This window comes from Eucalyptus grandis, chromosome 1 (assembly GCF_016545825.1).
Source record: "Eucalyptus grandis isolate ANBG69807.140 chromosome 1, ASM1654582v1, whole genome shotgun sequence".
In the NCBI taxonomy this organism is placed as follows: domain Eukaryota; kingdom Viridiplantae; phylum Streptophyta; class Magnoliopsida; order Myrtales; family Myrtaceae; genus Eucalyptus; species Eucalyptus grandis.
Window position 1 is genome coordinate 1,418,843 of NC_052612.1, and position 14,585 is coordinate 1,433,427.

Sequence of the window (14,585 nt, forward strand, 5' to 3'; positions counted from 1 at the left end):
ATGGGACTTAATTGTGGTAATTTTGACCCCTTGAAACATTTAGGATCATGAAGAAATCTAATGGATTTCCAACGTCAACATAGAATAATCATTCTCATGAAGGTTGCTGATAGTTAATATCGGACTCAGGAGTCTGACTTTCCCAGCCATCTTCTAGCCAGATACATCAGTTTCGTAATGAAGCTAATCGAAAATGAGAGCGGGACTTTACGAATAATAGGAGGATAAAGGAGATCCAGCTTCTTTATGGCCATGCTAAGAGATTGATTCTCGCTCTGTTCGTGCCGGGGTGACAGCAACCATCGGACGCTCAAAATTCTCGACGTGATTCTTGATCCGAACCCCAAGCTCGCTAAAGAGCAAGTAAATGGTAATCTCAAGCTGTGATGGAAATGTTCAGTGTCAAGGCGGACAAATGCTGCATTGGTGACCGGCACAGCAGAAGAAATCCTCTTCGTCTTGCGGCTGTGGAAAGCCAGTCCGGCGTTCTGAGGAGCTGGTTCGAGAGAGGCTGAGGGCAGCACGTTGATGGGGTTGTTTAACGGGGATTTTCATAGCGTGAAGCAAAATAACTTGAAAAGGCTTTGAAGCTTTTCACGGAGGCTCCGGGAGATCATGACACGAACAATTTCGGTCGTAGCATATTGTACTGAACTTTTCTCAAAGAAAGGCACCAATCATACTTTTTGGGACGCTCTTAGCCCAAACCATAAAGAGAAACAGATAAAGACAGCAGATTTTAGACTTGGGGTAGGGATAAATTTGGCCAATCATTTGCCCTTCCAAAAATATCTATCTTTTATTGGCTTTTTATCCTTTTACATGTCTAAATATTTGCAGAATTGATATGTCGTCCTAAGCATGAAGTTAAAAACTCCATCTCAAGTCTCATCTAGACTTCGGAATCCTTGGATTTAAAACACTTAGGTTGCGTTTGGCAACCAAGATGAAATTCAGGATAAGATCAAATTTATCATATCTTGTATTTAATGCCTACTCAAAACAGGATAAAGCAGGACATGAGGGAAAAATAGACTAGATAAAATTATCACATGGGGGAGGTAGAATAAAGGTAAATAAAATTACTAGCTTCCATAATTAGAAAGTTATTTTTCTCAAATTATGGACTTTTTAAATTAACAAAATTAAAATTATATCTCAATATAAATAATATTTGAATTCTAATGTAAGAAATTTAAAATAACCAAAAATAATAATTTAGTTATTTTAATTTAATCTTATTTTTATTTATATATTCGAATTTAATTATATTTTATAAAATAATTTCAATATGTAAATATATATATATATATTTATATTTATTATATATTTTAGGTATATTAGTACAGTTTACTATTTAATAAAATTTTATTAGAGAACGACGGGAGGGGAAAAATAAAAAATAAATTAATTGATAAAAGAGATGAAAATAAAATAAAGCAAGAGTGTCATGAGAGATAGTTATTTTTATCACATGACAAATTTTTTAAATTAAAAGAATTAAAATAAAGCAAAAGTGTCATGAGAAATAGTTATTTTTCTCGCATGACAAATTTTTAAATTAACAAAATTAAAATAATATATCAATATAAATAATATTTGGATTCTAATATAAGAAATTCAAAATAACAAAAAAAAATTAATTATTTCAATATAATCTTATTTTTATTTGTATATATTTGAATTTAATTATATTTTATATATAAGTTCAATATATAAATTTAAATATATATTTATATCTATATTTTAGGTATTTTAGTATTTTAGTTTTATTAGTACAATCTAATGTTTAATAAAATTTTATTAGAGAATGACGGGAGGGGAAGAAAAAAATTAAAAAAAAAAGATCTAATAAAAGAAAGGAAAATAAAATAAACTAAGCAAGAGCATCGCAAGAGATTTTTACTATCCCTGTTCATAAAAATTTTGGTTCATTTTTACTAATACGCAGTTTATGCTAAATAATGTATATAATATGATGTGAATATATCCGACTTTATTGTTGTAATCACCAAACAGTGGATATGATATATCAAAGTCCTATGAATTTCATATTCTACCTATCCAATCATATCCTGATTAAAAATCCGAACGACCAAATGTAACCTTAGAGAGTACTATCAAATATAAAGTAGGAAAAAGTTATTGTACCAATTAGGGGTATTAGGCATGCGAAAACCGATATATTAAAATAAGGAATGCATTCTGATTGCCTACCCCATAATGCCCCATAAGATAGGGACAAGCGTGGGAGGCCCTCGTGGAAAACAAATTGCCATTCCTTGGTGAGGTAACCCTTCGACCGCATCAAGGATCCAAGGAAGCCCCTAATTGAAGGTTTTTCTTGAAAAAGACTGCATATTCCATTCTTTACCTTTGGTCCTCCATTTACTAATTATTTGGAAATACTTTCTATTTGAGTATCAAATATAACAAATAAAAAAAAAACAACTATTATTAGTCTTGGTGCATATGATTGTCGTCAAATTGCGTGACCCTTGTAAGTCACTATGAAGTTAAAATTTGTATTATGACAAGAAAAGGTTATAAAAGTCCTTGACATATAACATATAATAATGTACGGCAAGATCAATATTAGGAATTTGTTTGATGGCGGATATAATTCGTGGAAGGTTTTAGTTCCAGGAAAGATATGCAAAATAAATTTAAGAATTATGAGAAAATAGCAATAAAAGATGCTGAGAAAGGTTTAGAAAATTAGAACGTACCACAAACTTTGAATATAGAATAGATGACCCGATTAAGGTCGTTGGAAAAAACAATCTTGGTGATCGGAAATGATGAACTTTTCCATAATTTCCAAAAGCGATGTTGAAATAAACAAAAGGAAGGTGAATCCGAATTTTGTTTTCAATTGGTTATTCTATAGGGTAAAAAAGAGGAAAGTATGAATGACCCAGAAAATCATTATACTACTTACATTGTGGCATATGGGAAACCCCAAAGATCAATAATTTTCCTGCGGTAGAATTAAAAAATTAGGAGAGGACACTAAAGTAATCACCATAAAAAGGTGAGTGGCAAGAAAAGAGAATGGAGTAAACCTGCCTGCTATTTGAAAAGAAGGGAATGCAGGAAGAGAACAAAGATAAATATAGTAAACTATACTTGGGAGTCACTGGGTAAACAACCCAGCAGAATGGAAACAAAACAGTAGGGGAGAGAATTACCAAAAATCTAGTTCTTAATGCTGGTCAGCCTGTTTTATCGACCTTAGTTTCGGCACGTACTTTATGATGAGATGTAAAAATGAACATTTTATGGCATGCTATTTCAAAAACCGAATCAGGCTCTAGATATTTTTCGACCATTTAAGTGCTGCAATAAAAGTGCATTGAGAATATACGCATCCGACATAATTTTATTATTGTTATATTACATATGGCAGCAATGTGTTATTGTGTTATTTGATTTGTACTCATTGTTAGCCTACACGTGACAAGAATATGAGATATGAACATTCGTACAGAACGATTCTGTTTTGGGATGATAATCATGACCGATATAATTTTTGAGGCATAACCATAACCGATACAGTTTTCAAGCTTTATCACCTAGCAAAGTGGGACCCTAGGGTTCTCGATATAGCAATTGATTTTTAGTTTATGCCAAATATTATCGATTTATACTGGCATTCATATGGAAATTAATGTTGCACCTAGTTATTGATTGCTTGTTCGTTGTGAGTGCATATCTTTCTTAATTTGCATTATTCTTAGCTCGATCCGATAGAAGTGGTATTAGTCACTTGCTGAGCCATATTGCTTGCCCCTTTTTAACTTCTCTAGATTGTGAGGCTGAGGATTCATGAACGTTGCAGTGCAAATGAGAGTATATTGGAATTATTTGAGAAGATGATTTTTGTAGTAATTTTGAAATGATATTAGAAACTTGTCAATAGTTTTTGTTCGAGGATTTTGTCTTTATAATTATCGGTTCATGACACTTTGGAACATAGTGTGAGTATTCTCCAAGAAGAGTTATATTTAATAATAATTTCATATGTGCTAGGTGTGAATTTACAGAGTACACCATCCTTTACTTTGTGAGGGACAGCAGTGTCATTCCCTTGTATCCTAATATAGATTGAGGCGTGACAGTTGTGGCATAACAAAAGTTATTATGGTATCCCACTTGAGCAAAGAAGCACGAGCCACTTGGAGGTCGATTATAAAGACACTAAAAATGATACCACTTAACATTCTCCATATCATTATTTACACAATATATTTGGCATATCTCAATTTACAATGTAGGAGGTTGATAAGTATGAGGTGATAACCCTCATCACATTGTTTCGCCCCCCATCTCTACTATTGAAAGTAAAAAAGAGCTAGAGAGATATATTAATGGCCGAGTTGAGTGCTCATAATATTTATGTGATTTGAAAATAGTTATATTATTTGTTCAATCATTTTATAAGTAATATAAATAATTATTTTTTTAAATTACTATTTTTTACAAATCGGAATCCATCATTGGAAAAAGCTAAAAGCATCACTTAAATGACACGTGGTGAAATTGGAGAGAGTTGACGGGAACTCCCCACCCTACACGGTCAACAAATTTGAAGGCCGCGGCCTCACCGACCAAACCCAACCCTTGCCTTGTCAACTGGAAGGGAGGGTGACTTTAGAAGCACTACCAATGGCCGTGACTAAGGCTAGCGTGATTGGCTGATTGCCAAGTTTGCTCATGGCAGCGGCGTCATTAAATCACAGTGACTATGAGCAGCAAGTGATGACATTGTTTGAATCCGACAGTAGCTCAATTTGTTCTTTTGCTCTCTTTTTCATCTTCTCCTCGCTGCAAATAAGGGTTTGGTTATGGTGCCTAGGGCAAAATGTCAAAAGCCATCCGTTCATTTTCATCATAATACAACAAAGCATCTTGAATTACAACATCTCAATATTAATTACACGAAATAACTATATTTATAATCACATTTGACACATTTATTAACGTGTTATGCAACACGATGCTAAACATGAATTTTCACACATTCAATTACCCTTCTCACCTAATTTGAACTTTGATTTAGTGAGAAGGGCATTTCATCTTTGATACGATTACTAGTTATGCAAATTTGACACGTCACACATTTATCAACAATGTTATGCAGCATGATGACACACGATTTAAATATAAAATTTCACAAACATAGTTACACTTATTGATCAATATGATCTTCAATTAGCACGAAAGGGTATATTTATGTCTAATGTATGGATTAATGTTCATGAGTATCAATCCAATTCTAATTCTACTCCGGGTGTGTTAAAAACACCGTGGGGAAAGCTTTTATGGAAAATGTAAAGAATTTTGGGTGAGAGCGTTGTTCCTGCAAATAGCGTTTGATCAAGTGTAATTTAAAAAAATTACTTTGACTTCAATACCATTTGAAAAACACTATACTTTGTGAAGGAACTTTGCTAATTTTTTTTCTATTCTCAAACATTTTTTGGCGAAACTTAGCCACTGGTGAGCCAAATCAGCCAGCAGTCAAATGTAGCCGCCACCGATGCAAGAGTGGCTTGTTGGCAACCAAATCTAGCCTTGTCGGTGGTCCATTGGTGGCCTAAATGGGGCGATGTGGATTGGGGTGTAGACATTTTCGAAATTATAAACGATTAGAGAAGTTAAAGTTGGAAAAGATATATATATATATATATATATATATATATATATATATATATATATATATATATATATCGGTAATACTCTAAACTCAAAGCACTTGTAGGATTTTGGATATGCAACAAAATTCCCCAAAGAAATTTGTCAACGGTACTTGCATTTATCTCAGGTCATTTCTTAAAGCCCAATGGGCTTTGAGAAGGTGGTTTCCCAGGCCCACCCTTCGCCGTCAAACGACACGTGGCGAAATTGGAGGGAGAGTTGACGGGGACTCCCCCGCCCAACCCGGTCAACAAATTTGAAGGCCGCGGCCTCGCCGACCAAGTCCAACCCACCCACCTCCCGTTCCCTTTCCACGCTTGACTAAGGCGTTGCTGCTCCGCAAATGCCCTCTCCCTCTTCCCTTATTTACCCGAATGCCACCCCGGTCGTCGCCGTAATTTCGGCGACTCCACGAGGCCGTCGAGTCCAAATGGGGGAGAATTTGGGAATCGTCATCATGGTAGTGTAGCGCAGGTGCAGGTACGGAAGCGAAGGAAGCCAAGCTTCTCTGTAACTCTCTCTCTCTCTCTCTCTCTCTCTCTCTCTCTGTGTCTAGCGCGTTTTCGCGTCCTCGCCTCTTTGGGCGATCGCCTCCTTTTGACTTCGTCGCGATGGAGAAGAAGGACGATCCGACATTTTCCGGGAAACTGCTCGATTCTCGTGCTCTTCTGACTCGCGACGCGTGAGGGAATTTTTGCTCGGATTCTGTCGCAGACGGTCCCGGCATTCGTGATTGCGGTGGTTGGGTAGGTGGTTCGCCGATTCCCCTGCGCCCGTCGATCCCCGAACTGGGTCGGAATTCCCTCTTGATCGACTGCAATTCGGGCGTCTTTTGATTGCGCTGCTGCTTCCGATTGCTTAACTTCATGCCTTTTTTGAAATTTTCCCTTATTTTATTTACTTGTGGAAAGGAAAATGGTGAAAAATTACAATAATGACAAAAAAAAATCCTAGAGAAAGAAAAAGTGTGTGAAACAAAGAGAGAGAGAGAGGGTTGTCCAAGCATGGCGAGGGCCAGCAATCCTCACCAACTAAGGTGAACCGACAATGTTGTCACCAATTGAGTTGAACCTTTTTTTTTTTTTTTTTTTGGCTAAAGAAAGAAGGGCAAATACCACAAAAAGTCTCACATTAGGTCAATTGTGACGTAAATACTCCGAATTTTTTTTTTTTGGTAAAAACCAAATTTTTTTCATACTTCACAAGGTTCTAAACTTATTCATTATAACACAATAACTCCCAATTTTTTTTTGTCAAGAAAAAGAAACTTGAACCTATATTATTTATTTCAGTCTTATCCAAGGTATATTTATCACGTTAGTATAAGCTTGGAATTTGATATGTTATAAAAAAATTTTAGGTATTTATGTCACAATTGGCAAATTTAAGATTTTTTTTTTATGATTTTAACCTAAAAAGAATTGGACCCGATTAACTATGGTCTTCGGAATAGTTTGAAATTTTGGGAACGTGGAAGTTCATTTGCTGCTTCTTTGTTCCTTGTACCCACAGGCAATACCCACAGGCAATGGAAGACTTATAGAATTAGAGTTAATTTTGAGGTCAAGGATGGAAGATCAGAGAATGAAGATCAGGATTTAAGGTGATTTGAAAATTAGGTCAAGAGAATATTTGCATCTCATGTAGATTGGGAGGGACTTGAAGATCTTCATGGCCATTTTTGTTGGAGTTCTTACTTGATTTATGCAGCTCGCATTTTTTGAAGATCTACGCGCAAAGTCACTTTGGGCGAGGGTTGTTGAGGGGTCCATGCAAGCTGGTGTCATCGCCGTCGATAGCCATACCGTTGCCTATACTCTTTTTTCTCTATCTATATATGTGTAAACGCACAGGCATTTTAATGTTCAATGATAGAGGTATGCTATCTGAACAATGGATATCCATCCATGAGCAGCTATTATTGTCAATGTTTTAAATTTGACTATATGAGTCACAATCAATTGAATGGCTAAAGGGGCTCACAATCCCCACTCTTGCCGATTCGGTGAAAGTTCAATTTTACCACTTCGTCTTACCTTGGTTGTTGCGACCCATTTATCCATTTAATTTGACCATATGAGTCTCAATCAATTGATTGGCTAAAGGAGGTTCACAAGCCAATTCGTCTTGCTGATTCGGCAAGACGAATCGGCAAAATTGAACTTTCGCGGAATCGGCAGGAGAGCCATTCGATTGAAGTCCGCCCTATAAATGCCAGTGAGTCGCGACGCTCCGCTTGTCAATATTGTCTGTCCTTTTTGGTCTACCCACGAAAGGAAAGACTAGAGAAAGACGCAGATTTAAGGAGGCTTTGTGTAAACGAGGATGCGCGCTCGTGTTGCTCCTACCCTCGTCTGCCCTCATCGACGTCCCAGCTCCAGCCCGTGAGCGACGACGACGGCACTGCCCCCCACTCCCAACGCCTGCTCCTCACCGCCGCCGCCTTCTTTCTTCGGACGAGCTGCTTTGCTATCCAAGCCGCGACGACCACCTCCAACAGCACTGCCCTCTCCTCCCACCGAACCCATCCGTCGTCATTCCTCTCGACAAAAAAAAAAAAAAAAAAAATGCTCCCTCAAATTTGGGATTCTGAAGCTGAGAGCCTCTTCTGTGCTGCATTTCTTTTCTAGGCCTTGATTTCTTTTGTTCTCTTTTTTTCGCTTCGCCCAGCCCAGCGGGAGGCCGTCGTGTCCATCGCCGAACCTAACGAGCTGCCGCTCCTTCCCACACCTCCAACTACCGGAGACGACGCGGTTGCTCTCTGTCCCAAGCCGCTGCTGTTGCATCATGATATCGAGCCTGTTTTCGTTCGGTCGGCGTCCCTCGTGGCTTCGTCTTGCATCGCTACCCCCGGCCGAAAGTCACTACCGAGACGAGATGAGAAGAGCCATGTCACAAACCGCCGCGTGCATCTCTCCGAACCACCACCGTGGCCATCCTTTGACAGGAAGGACCGTACCGGTCATCCGTCTAGCCGATTCCGATGAAGTCCATCCTGTGAATTTAGGTAAAATCTCGTTCGAATTTGTTTGTGTTTTCGCATGTGATTTTGCACTCTGAGCAGAAATCCCCTTCGCTAAATCAATTTGCACACGCCTTCAGCTGCTGGATGATCTTTTTTCTTCTTCTTTTTCGTGTCTGTGTACGGACCGCTTACCATTAACATACAATATATTCCCGTGGATCTCCGTCTTCATTGGAATATCGGTCATCTATGTGTGCTATGCCGTGGAAGCATTCCAAAAACCTCTGCTCACTTCCTAGCCAGGCCTCGCCACACCAAGTTACCAACCCTTTTTTCTCTTATGGGGGGAGAGAGAGAGGTCTGGAAGTCCCAGATATGGCACACTCAAAGGCCAGAGCATCAGAAATTCAGTACGATGTGTTTTTGAGTTTTAGTGGGGCCGATACTCGTTTTGACTTCACAGGCTTCCTCAATAGAGCCTTGAATAATGCCGGAATCCGCGTATTCATGGACAAAGATGCAATCAAGGTGGGTGATAAGATTGGTGAGACAATTTTACAAGCTATTGACAACTCCCAAATCTACATACCCATCATCTCTCAAACTTATCTTGATCGCAAATGGTGTCTCGTTGAGCTTGAACGCATGATGAACAATGTATCTCAGTCAAAAGGTAGAAGAAAGATTTTCCCCATCTTTTATGAAGTGAAACTTGGGGATGTTAAACATTGACTCCACGCCTGAAGAATCTTTCCTCCGAAGTAGAACACTCGAGGCATTCAAAGAGGCTCTTGGAAAGGTTGGTAAAATCAAGGGATGGAAGGTCAAGAAGCGACAAAGGTAAAACTACCTTTAAGATGCCTGTCTAATTCTTTTTTCTTTTTCTTCTTTGTTTTTTGTTGTTTTAGGCGATAAAACATTGCCCTATCAAATCATTTATTTTCTCCTTTTTTTAAATGCAAAATTTTGAAAACTACCTCCAACTGCAAGTGCTGCTCCTATTGAACTTTACATCATCTACTTGAGACATCTTTCCTAATATTTCAGTCAGCGGGGAATTTGTCATGGGTTTTGGGGTTTTTCAATTTGTCATCACCAAATTGCAATGTTCAATGGATGACCTTGAATTTGTCTACATTTTCTCAGTTCCCAATTCTCCCTATTACGAGTGCTGAAAATCTTTTCCAGGCTTAGCTATAGATGCCGAAATTGATTGGGCATTATGTGGTAGTCACTTGGTAATTTTAGCGGTCGTGTAAACCACCACCTATAGAAAAACACATTCGATGAACTGAATTATACTAAATTAGCCTATACTTGTTATTCAGTGTATTTAGATATCCTTTGTAACCACGTGTGATGCATGGGTATGAATTAAATCTAATGAACTAATGAAAGTGCTTTTGTGTATGGTAGCCAAGTAGAAATTGTTGATTCGGTCGTTCAAAAGGTTTTGGAGGAGTTGGGTAGAAAAGATGAGTTACTAGCGCATGACAAAATTTTTGGAACAGAAATTGATTTTTGGTCGAGAAATTGATTTCTCAATTTCTATTTCAGAAATTGATTTCTCAATTTCTATTTCAGAAATTGAGAAGTTAAAAGTTTTAATTTCTGATTTCTTTTTCAAATCTATTTCTGGAATAAAAATCTATTCCAGAAATAGAAAAATCAAATTGCGTTACCAAACGGATTTCTGTTCCAAGGGAACAAAGAAATAGAGAAGTATACATTTTATCATGCGCGCCCTAAGTATCGATTGAGCTTGATGACTTGACACAATCACTTAAAAGACTCTTTGAATCGCGCGGAGAGGGTATGATATCTTCTTCTTCGTCAATATACAATAGACATGCATGATGCTATAATTTGGTAAAACAAATTGCAAGAAGTTAAATACTATTTTGAATTTTATGCGGACAAAATTAGAATTTTTAATCAATTAGTGTTCCTTCAACGTGTTCTTTTTAATTTGAAATGTTGTTTCCAATATATTAAATAAGCACACAAATGTAAGTATCATGAATTGTAAGTTTGAAATTTATTTCTTGCTGTATAATTCATTGTTGGACATTATATTGAGAAAGTATTGGGTGGTCTGGGAGCGCCATATCAACGTGGTCCTCGACCACTCACATGGCGCCATGTGGACAAGTGGCCCCCTTGTTGTTTTCTGCATTTTTTCTCTCTTTCTCCTCTCCGTAGCTTCTTCCTATCCTTTCCTAGCCTACGCACGTCGATTCTCCCCCTAGCCTGCACATTCTCGCAATGCATTTATTACGGCATCAAAGAAAGAAAGAGAAGTAGACGGTTTTCGTTCCTCTCCAGCAGCTGCAAACCCCATTTCTCTCTGTACTCGTTACTGCTTCGCCGTACGTCAAGCGGCCATAACCCCTGCCGTCGCCGACAAACCACACTACGGCCGCCCCTGCACTGGCGCTCACTCGCTTCTCTCTTCTCTCTTCTCTCTTCGTGCTCGTTGCTATTCCGACGTTCGTTCTGGCATTCGTGAAGTGGCCGTTTCCCTACCTAAGCCGACGAAGGAGGTGCCCTGCTCCGATGCTTACTCTCGAAGTCTCTTCTCTCACTGCGCTCGTTGCTGCTCTAGCGTTCGTGGAGCGGCCATTCCCCCACTGTTGTCGACGAAGCATGCGCCCCTGCTTCCGCGCTCACTTGCTTTCCGCGCTCGTTGCTGCTCCGTCATTTGTCGAGCAGCTGTTCCCCCGCCGTCGCCAACAAAGCACATTAAGGTCGTAATAATTGTGCTTCGTCGACCGACTGGAGGAGGAGGGAGGGCCGTTTCTTCTTGAGGCGAAGGGAGGAGAGCAGAGATTAGGCCGTGGTGGGGTGGGAGCGGAGCTAGAGGCACATGTCCTACCACTGCATGCTGCGAAGTCGGTCAGCGATTGGGCTCGGTGACTACGCATTGCTCTCACGACTCAAGCCCCAAGGGGAGGTCGTCGACTGGTCGAACTCCGTCATTCAAGGTGCGTTTGGGGCTTTCTTTTCTTCCCTTGTCTTCATCGCTATGTTCAATAGGATGAAGGTTTTCCATGGGCACGGTTGGTGTTCTCTGGTGTTGGGCTCTTCTGTGAAGTTCTGCACTGTTCTTTTTCTGTTGTTACGGCTAGAATTTTAACGTCTGTTTAATTGCTGTTATTGATAGGATCTATTGCAACTTATGCAAAACTGTACCCGACGGTGAAGCCTTACGAATATGGGTTTCGGGTTTAGAGTTTTCTTGCTGACATATCCTCGTGTAATGGTGTCCGGATATAGGACAAGGGAATTTATACATACAGCTGTTGCCTGCTTCTTCCTCATTGCACTAGGTGCTGGTGTTGGCCTGGCAGTAAATGTTTGCATTTTTCCCATCTGGGCTGGCGAGGACTTGCATAAGCTAGTGGTTAAGAACTTCATGGGGGTTGCAACATCTTTGGAAGGTTCACCCTTGGTTTATAATTTTGTTTTCTAAAGATTTCTAAAAATTCTCTGATTAGTTATTTTGTCTATTCTATTTTGCTGCAGACGCTGTCCACCTCGGATCATACGTCCGTGGTGTCCTTGAACCTGTTCGTGGCGCTCCACCTTGCTTGCATTGTGATCGGTCATCTCTTGGAAGAGAACCGGTGGATGAATGAGTCCATTACTACTCTGATGATCGTGAGTCCTCCGTCTCTTGCTCTGTTTCTTCCTGCAGAGTTGAGCTTGGATGTGGTACTAGTGGACTTGTTGTAGCCCAATTATATTCTTTGCCTGCGCAGATTTGAGTTTAGGGTCGTATCTTGAAAAATTGAGCTTCTGGCTTGCACCTTGCGTGTTGGCGTTACTTGTACATATGCAAACATTTCTTTTGGTCTTGTGCCAGAGGCTGATGGCTTTTGGTTTAATTCAAGTAGGTTGTTAGTAATTAGTTTCGAATTTTTTTGCAGGGATTATGTACCAGTATCGTTATTTTACTGACCACGGGAATGAAAAGCTCCCTTGGTTTATAATTTTGTTTTCTAAAGATTTCTAAAAATTCTCTGATTAGTTATTTTGTCTATTCTATTTTGCTGCAGACGCTGTCCACCTCGGATCATACGTCCGTGGTGTCCTTGAACCTGTTCGTGGCGCTCCACCTTGCTTGCATTGTGATCGGTCATCTCTTGGAAGAGAACCGGTGGATGAATGAGTCCATTACTACTCTGATGATCGTGAGTCCTCCGTCTCTTGCTCTGTTTCTTCCTGCAGAGTTGAGCTTGGATGTGGTACTAGTGGACTTGTTGTAGCCCAATTATATTCTTTGCCTGCGCAGATTTGAGTTTAGGGTCGTATCTTGAAAAATTGAGCTTCTGGCTTGCACCTTGCGTGTTGGCGTTACTTGTACATGTGCAAACATTTCTTTTGGTCTTGTGCCAGAGGCTGATGGCTTTTGGTTTAATTCAAGTAGGTTGTTAGTAATTAGTTTCGAATTTTTTTGCAGGGATTATGTACCAGTATCGTTATTTTACTGACCACGGGAATGAAAAGCTCCCTTGGTTTATAATTTTGTTTTCTAAAGATTTCTAAAAATTCTCTGATTAGTTATTTTGTCTATTCTATTTTGCTGCAGACGCTGTCCACCTCGGATCATACGTCCGTGGTGTCCTTGAACCTGTTCGTGGCGCTCCACCTTGCTTGCATTGTGATCGGTCATCTCTTGGAAGAGAACCGGTGGATGAATGAGTCCATTACTACTCTGATGATCGTGAGTCCTCCGCCTCTTGCTCTGTTTCTTCCTGCAGAGTTGAGCTTGGATGTGGTACTAGTGGACTTGTTGTAGCCCAATTATATTCTTTGCCTGCGCAGATTTGAGTTTAGGGTCGTATCTTGAAAAATTGAGCTTCTGGCTTGCACCTTGCGTGTTGGCGTTACTTGTACATGTGCAAACATTTCTTTTGGTCTTGTGCCAGAGGCTGATGGCTTTTGGTTTAATTCAAGTAGGTTGTTAGTAATTAGTTTCGAATTTTTTTGCAGGGATTATGTACCAGTATCGTTATTTTACTGACCACGGGAATGAAAAGCTCCCTTGGTTTATAATTTTGTTTTCTAAAGATTTCTAAAAATTCTCTGATTAGTTATTTTGTCTATTCTATTTTGCTGCAGACGGTGTCCACCTCGGATCATACGTCCGTGGTGTCCTTGAACCTGTTCGTGGCGCTCCTCCTTGCTTGCATTGTGATCGGTCATCTCTTGGAAGAGAACCGGTGGATGAATGAGTCCATTACTACTCTGATGATCGTGAGTCCTCCGTCTCTTGCTCAGTTTCTTCCTGCAGAGTTGAGCTTGGATGTGGTACTAGTGGACTTGTTGTAGCCCAATTATATTCTTTGCCTGCGCAGATTTGAGTTTAGGGTCGTATCTTGAAAAATTGAGCTTCTGGCTTGCACCTTGCGTGTTGGCGTTACTTGTACATGTGCAAACATTTCTTTTGGTCTTGTGCCAGAGGCTGAAGGCTTTTGGTTTAATTCAAGTAGGTTGTTAGTAATTAGTTTCGAATTTTTTTGCAGGGATTATGTACCGGTATCGTTATTTTACTGACCACGGGAATGAAAAGCTCCCATCTCTTAGTGTTTAGTGAAGAACTCTTCTTCATATATCTTCTGCCACCTATCATATTCAATGCGGGGTAAGTTAATTTCCAATTGGAGTGGTGAAGAACTTTTCTCAGATCATCTTACACAGTAGCATTTAGGCGTCATTCTTTTTACGTGGTAACTTTTAGGCATCATTTGTTGCTACATGTTTGTTTTTTCGAATTTGTCTTCAGATACAAGTAACTCCACTGACTGAGATTGGGTTGGATTTTTCCATAATTGTAAAGAGTTCCTCGAACTGTAAACAGGCTTCGAAAGAATTCTGACATGGGCTTTATAAACTGTGAGGGATAGACTATATAGAT